The 7715-nt window shown below is 53.2% G+C and overlaps 1 non-coding gene across 1 annotated transcript; it reads right to left on the bottom strand.

Annotated features, from left to right (window-relative positions):
* Positions 1-6608: 6608 nt before the first annotated feature.
* TRNAD-GUC (transfer RNA aspartic acid (anticodon GUC)) lies at positions 6609-6680 on the bottom strand. Its single transcript has one exon. It is a non-coding gene; the product is annotated as a tRNA-Asp (tRNA).
* Positions 6681-7715: the final 1035 nt, after the last annotated feature.

The following is a 7715-nucleotide window of genomic DNA, read 5'->3' as shown; positions in this document are numbered from 1 at the left end:
TGTCAGAATTCTGCATGGCAGCATCCCGTGCCTCTGTCAATTTTTGCAGGTTAAATTTAACATGTTCGGCCAATTGAGTTTTTCCCTGTGGCGCTGGGATCTGCAGCTGGGCCCGAACAGGTGGGTCAGGTTCGCGGCCATACATGAGGAAGAAGGGGGAAAATCCCGTCGCAGCATGGGGCCAATCTGTATGCTGCCAGGACCCCCTGAATTTTCAAGTCCCAATCTGTCTGTGAGTCCGAAACCTGCTGTGACAACATCGACGTGATGGTACGATGCAACCGCTCGACCATCCCGTCGGTTTGTGGGTGATATGGAGAGGTACGAATCTTTTTCGTGCCCAGGATCTCACAGACCTGTTGGAGCAATTTGCCAGAAATTTTTTTACCCTGGTCGGTCAGCAGCCGCTCGGGAGCACCTTTGTCAAGGACATATCCCTGGACAAAGGCCTCCACGATGGCTGCTGCCGACGGGTTGGCCAGGGGCCAGGCCATAGGCCAGCGTGTGAAGTACTCCACCCCGGTTAACAAATATCTATTTCCCCTGGGGGTGGCGGGGAACGGTCCCAGAATATCCAGCGCGACAAGTTCGTTCACTCGGGAGACCCTGATAGACTGCAGGGGCGGGTTCGACTCCCTCGCTGGTGGTTTCCGCTGCGCACACCTAGGGCACGACCCTAACAGATCCCCGACATCCCTTGTCATGCCCGGCCAAAAAAAATCAAGTTGGAGCAAGGCCAGGGTCTTTTGGGTTCCCAGGTGGAGGAGGCGCTCGTGAGCGGCCCACACCACCCTACCCGTAACCCCGAAGGGACCACCAGCCGGTGTCGATGGGATTTCCCGTCCCAATGCATTAACAACCCACCGAGCATTTCCCATGCGTCGGCATCACCCCTCCCCCACCCCCGGTCCCCGACGAGGCGGCGCAACGCAAGGAGGGAGGTATCTTCCATCTGCAAACGCCCCCATTCCGTGGCAGGCAACCCCAACAGGGAATCAGATCCCTGCTGTGCGATGGAATTCGTCATTGACGCTGCGTCGTCAGCAGCCGCCAAGACCGGAACAGGCATTTCACCAGGATGCCTGCACCGACCCGACCCCAGGAGGCATGCGCATTCGGGGGTGGTTAGCATGCGCGACAGAGCGTCCGCGTTGGTGTGGCAAACGCCCTTACGGTACGTGGTCTCAAAATCAAAATCCTGGAGAACCTCCAGCCATCGAGACAATTGTCCCGATGGTTGTTGGACTCGCAGGACGTACTGTAGCACCGCATGGTCTGTACGGACGGTGAAACGCTGCCTGTACAGATATGGCCGGTACTGCTGGATGAAATAGACAATTGCCAGCAGTTCCCGACGGGTGACACAATATCGTTGCTCCGCTGGAGACAACACTCGACTACCGTACGCGACCACCCGTTCCACGCCCTCAACCACCTGGGAAAGCACGCCCCCAATACCTGTGTTGCTCACGTCGGTATCGAGCACAAAGGGTTTTGAAAAATCGGGATAAACCAGGGGAGGGGCATTAACCAGAGCGTCCCGAAGGGAGCGGAACACAGCCTCCTCCTCCTGTCCCCAATGGAAGCGGACCCCCTTTGACGTCAAAGCGTGCAGGGGCTTAGCAATGGTGGCAAAGTCCGCGACAAAGCGTCGGTAATATGACGCGAAACCAACGAAGCTCCTGACCTCTCCCACCGAGGTGGGAGTCGGCCAGGAGCTGACGCACTGCGTTTTGGCGGGATCGGTAGCAATACCCGAGCGTCCAACGATGTGCCCCAAATAACGTACCGATTCGCGCAATAAATGACACTTTTGGGGTCTAAATTTCAAATTAGCAGCCCGCATTTTGAGGAAAACGGCCCGCAACCTCTGGAGATGCTCGTCAAATGTTCTGCTAAAGACGATAACGTCATCCAAATAGATTAAACACGAATCCCACTGCAATCCAGCCAAAACCAATTCCATCAATCGCTGGAAAGTCGCCGGCGCCGAGTGTAATCCCATCGGCAACCGGTTAAATTGGAAGAGACCATGTGGTGTACGGAATGCAGTTTTAGGCTTAGATTCATCGTCCAGAGGAAGCTGCCAGAATCCCGAAAGCAAATCCAATGTGGAGAAGAATCGCGCCCCCGCCAAGGCGTCCAGCGATTCGTCAATACGGGGAAGCGGGTATGCGTCAGCAACGGAAATTTTGTTGAGGCGGCGAAAATCGACGCAAAACCGCAACGATCCATCCTGTTTCTTAACCAGAACGATCGGCGCTCTCCATGGGCTGGTAGAGGGAGAAATGATGTCGGCGGCTAACATGTCATCAACAGCCGATTTGACATGGTTCTTTTCGGCGGGACTCAGCCGGAAGGGATTTTGGCGTATGGGCGCGCTGTCACCCGTATCAATATGGTGACGCAGCAAATGGGTACAGCCTAAATCGAATTTGTTCTGACTAAACACGTCGGCAAATTCGCGCAGGAGTGTCCTAAGTTTTTGACGCTCTACATCCGACAGGTCCGTCGATCCCGCACAAAGCGCCTCAAGCCACCCTTCATCGGTGTCCGAATGTGGAAGCGGCAGAGTGGCAGTGCCAACGTGATTGGTGACAGGTTCCTCGCAGGGCACCGGCGTTGCGTGAGCAAGCACGGTCCCTTGAGGAATTACCACGGCCTGCGACCCCACATTGAGGACCGTGATGAAAGGGTCCCCGTCCCCCCTTACGATGGTCTGGGCGGGAATTAAATGCGGCCCGCTAACCCCGGCCCTAGATGGCCCCAGCAGGACACCCTGGTCCCCAACACCCTTAGCGAAGGGCCTGCAAAGTTTTAGGGGCACCAACATTTGTGCGCCCGGCGGCACGCGAACCGTTTGAACGACAAACGCCGGTACCGTCGCGAACGCCGACCGAGCCGCAGTAGGGGAAGGCAAAAACGCCATCCGTCGTCCCGACGGGAGCTCAATGCAACCTTGATCAATCAAAATCCGAATTGGCATTTTGCCCAAGAAGTCCGTCCCCAGCAGGCACGGAACCGCCAGCGAGGAGGAAACAAAAATCGGGCCGGACAATTTAATATCACCGATCGAAATTTGTGCGCGAATCTGACCCATGATACCCAATGAGCCCCCGTTAGCAGCGTAGAATGGGACATTAACTGGTAGCAAAGGACGACTCTGGACAGGGAGAATGTTGTATATGAGTTCCGAAATGATAGTCGCCGACGCTCCTGTATCGACGAGGATACGCACTTCGCCCCCGTCAATGTGCCCTACTACGGCCGACGACCCCGACGACGCAGCCACAACGCGATGGGCCAACACGGACCACTGCCTGGGTTCGATTTGGGTCCCCATAGTGGTGCGTGTTGGCCCGACGGTGCGCAATGTTGGCCCCCCGTTCGTTGCGGTGTGCTTGTGTGTAACGGGTGTGTGCTTTGGCCAAACATGTGGGGTGCCGCGACTCGCCGGGTCATGTTGATGGAGCTTGGAAGGAGGAGGAGGGCCGGCGTCCCGGCGAGGCGTCGTCCCCCGCTGTCGAGGAGAGCGGCACCCCGAGGCGACGTGGCCCCGGATGCCGCAGTTATAGCAGCGCGGGAGCGCAGGCGGTGATGACGGACGGTCGGAGCGGCCCTACCCATCCCGGCCCGCCCATACTCCCACCCTCTGCTGCTGTCGGAAGTCGGCGGCGTAGACCTCCTCCGTCGGGGGGGTGACGGCAGCGACCGTACGCCCGGCCGCTGCCCTGCTGGCCTTCCGTCGCTGTGACAGGAGGTTAGCGTGGAGGAGCCGCGCCGCCTGGAGGGAACCCATCTCCGTGTCCTCCTGTGCGACAATGGCGATGTCCAGGTCGTCCGCCAGCAGAAGAATTTTCTCAGTGACCATCGCGTCCACGCCTTGGTCATCCATACGAGGGAAGGCCGTCTTTGCCAACGCCAGAAGGCTCGTACGGTAGGCGAGGGGCGACTCTTTTGCACCCCGCTGGCGATCGTAAAATCACTGTCTGCATTCCGCCGAAGGTCCGTAGACCCCAGCCAGCAACTGCAGCGCCATCTGAAGAGTGGAGCGCTTGTCCCTCGGTGCCGACGTAAGAGCGGCGAGGGCGTCGCCGTCGAGGAGCGCCGGCAGCGCGCAGAGGGCTTCGGCGTCCGACCACCCCGCCATTTCTTGGTGCGCGAGGAAGCGCCACTGGAACCCCCAAGAGTTGCCCTCCTCAGCTACAAACTCTTTCAGCGGAGGCAGCCTTTGGTGTAGCGCAGCGATCGCCGTGGAGGCCCGCGCTTTGCTGTCCCCGCAACTCGGCTGAGCGTCGGCACGAACGACACATGGAATCGCCTGTCGCGCTGATGGTGACGCTCCGTCCGTTGGTGGTGACGCGGCAGCCCCTGCGAGGCCGATGTCGGACCCCAGGTTGAGGCTGGCCACGCCCTCGGCAGCTGCTGCGGCGATGGCGGGAGATTCGAAGTTGTAGTCAGTAGAAATGGCGGGAAGGCGCAACGGTCGTCGGCCGTCCTCGCCCCGCGGCGGACCAGCAGCCCCCAGCCGAGTGATGCTCTCGAGTGTGGCGGCAGCAGCATACAGCAGCTCCGCCAGCCTCACGTGCGCCAGCCGAAGTCCGTCGGATGGCGACTCCCCTTCCTCCCGATGCCCCGGTAAGGATGCATTCGGCCCCGGCTGCTCGTTGCCCCCATCAGCCGTCTCTGGCACCGCACTTCCCGCGGTGTCCTCCGCCTCCTGCACCCCGGCCCGAGCTGTTCGGCGCGTGTCCATGTTCGTAGTTGTTCACTTCTGTCACCAGATGTAGTACCGTTGAGGACGCGTGGACACCGGAGTAGAGGCACACGTATTTATTTCACAACAGTCACTGGGGACATACAGTACTGGAGGGGGTATCGGCCCCCTCACCCGGATAGCTGGGAACACACGGCTAGCTACCCCTAGCCTGCCTCCTAATCCTGGGCTAGGGGAGGCTGTCTGGCCCGACACTGGTCAGTCGGGCTACGGTACCCGGAGTCCCAGAGTCCTGGCTCTGGTTCACGGGACCACGCTCGGTCCTGACAAGGGCGGCGTCCCAGGGGAGTCCAGGGCTCTAGCTAGGCAGTCTTCGGTCTTCAAGAGTTTACTTAAACATTCTGCCCCGAGCCCTCTGACACATCCCCCTTTATACTCCACCCCCGCTGAGGGGTGGGGCCTCGTACGTCGTTGAGAGCACCCCCCCCCGTGCACTCACGTAGCTCCACCCACTGTGTTGTTTCCCATAAGCTGCCATGCATAACGGCTCTCTCTCTAACACCCCTACACTAGTTTCCCGTGTGATCCCATACATACAGCTCCTCCATAACACCCCTACAATAACAATGAGAGCCAGTGGCCATTTTTTTAAAAAGAGTTTTTCTCCCCGACAGGGAATTGAACCCTGGTCTCCCGCGTGACAGGCGGGGATACTAACCACTACACTATCGAGGACTCGCTCAGAATGCGATTGATTCAAGATTGACTGATATTACAATAAATAGAAATGAACCCATATTCTTGGCATATTACTGATTGAAATGAAGAGGGGTTTATCTTTAAAAGTTCAAGCTGGTTAGAACAGCAGGTTACCTAACGGTTAGGGAAAATCACGTGATTAAAGTCAAGAGCAAGTCCTTTCAAATAGTAATAACAGTAAGGAGAGCCAGAGGCCAAAACATTTTTTAAAAGAGTAGTTCTCCCCGACGGGGAATTGAACCCTGGTCTCCCGCGTTCCATGTGGGGAAACTAACGACGTTACTATCGAGGACTCGGTCAGAGTATGGCTAATTCGTGATTGACAGCAATTATAACAAAAAAAACTCATATTCTCCTCAGATAATAGCTTAAAATGAAGAAGGATTCATCTTTAAAAGTTCAGGCTTTTGAGTGCAGCAGGTGACTCAACGTTTGGTGTAATTAACGTGATAAAAGGATACAGAAAGTAATTTTAAATTGTAATAACAATGAGAGCCAGTGGCCATTTTCTTTTTAAAAAGAGTTTTTCTCCCCGACGGGGAATTGAACCCCGGTCACTCGCGTGACAGGCGGGGATACTAACCACTATATTATCGTGGACTCGCTCAGAATGAGGCTGATTGTAGATTGACTGAAATTATAAGAAGTAGAAATGAACCCCTATACTCGGCATATTACTGATTGAAATGAAGAGGGGTTTATCTTTAAAAGTTCAGCAGGTTACTTCACAATTGGTGAAAATCACGTTATTGAAGTCAAGAGCAAGTCATTTTAAATTGTAATAACAATGAGAGCCAGTGGCCATTTTTTTTAAAAGAGTTTTTCTCCCCGACGGGGAATTGAACCCTGATCTCCCGCGTTACATGTGGGGAACCTAACGGCTTTACTATCGAGGACTCGGTCAGAGTGGGGCAGATTTGTGATTGACAGAAATTATAACTAGAAATAATCTCTAATACTCAATAAATAATAGCTTGAAATGTTGAAGGATTCATCTTTAAAAGCTAAGGCTTTTGAGTGCAGCAGGTGATTTAACGTTTGGTGAAATTAACGTTATAAAAGGGAACAGCAAGTGATTTAAATTGTAATAACAATGAGAGCCAGTGGCCAAAACATTTTAAAAAGTGTAGCTCTCCCCGACGGGGAATTGAACCCCGGTCTCCCGCGTGACAGGCGGGGATACTAACCACTATACTATCGAGGACTCGCTCAGAATGCGACTGATTCTAGATTGACTGATATTATAACACATAGAAATGAACCCATATTCTCGGCATATTACTGATTGAAATGAAGAGGGGGTTATCTTTAAAAGTTCAAGCTGGTTAGAGCAGCAGGTTACTTAACAATTGGTGAAAATCACGTAATTAAAGTCAAGAGCAAGTCCTTGTAAATTGTAATAACAATGAGAGCCAGTGGCCATTTTTTTAAAAAGAGTTGCTCTCCCCGACGGGGAATTGAACCCTGGTCTCCCGCGTTATATGTGGGTAACCTAACGGCTTTACTATCGAGGACTCGGTCAGAGTGGGGCAGATTTGTGATTGACAAAAATTATAACTAGAAATAATCTCTAATACTCAATAAATAATAGCTTGAAATGTTGAAGGATTCATCTTTAAAAGTTAAGGCTTTTGAGTGCAGCAGGTGATTTAACGTTTGGTGAAATTAACGTTATAAAAGGGAACAGCAAGTGATTTTAAATTGTAATAACAATGAGAGCCAGTGGCCAAAACATTTTAAAAAGTGTAGCTCTCCCCGACTGGGAATTGAACCCCGGTCTCCCGCGTGACAGGCGGGGATACTAACCACTATACTATCGAGAACTCGCTCAGAATGCGCCTGATTCTAGATTGACTGATGTTATAACAAATAGAAATGAACCCATATTCTCGGCATATTACTGATTGAAATGAAGAGTGGTTTATCTTTAAACGTTCAAGCTGGTTAGAGCAGCAGGTTACCTAACGATTAGGGAAAATCACGTGATTAAAGTCAAGAGCAAGTCCTTTCAAATAGTAATAACAATAAGGAGAGCCAGAGGCCAAAACATTTTTAAAAGAGTAGTTCTCCCCGACGGGGAATTGAACCCTGGTCTCCCGCGTTCCATGTGGGGAAACTAACGACGTTACTATCGAGGACTCGGTCAGAGTGGGGCAGATTTGTGATTGACAGAAATTATAACTAGAAATAATCTCTAATACTCAATAAATAATAGCTTGAAATGTTGAAGGATTCATCT

Source organism: Lampetra planeri, chromosome 66, assembly GCF_965212315.1.
Source record: "Lampetra planeri chromosome 66, kcLamPlan1.2.h2, whole genome shotgun sequence".
In the NCBI taxonomy this organism is placed as follows: Eukaryota; Metazoa; Chordata; class Hyperoartia; order Petromyzontiformes; family Petromyzontidae; genus Lampetra; species Lampetra planeri.
This window is presented reverse-complemented; position numbering and strand designations above follow the sequence as displayed.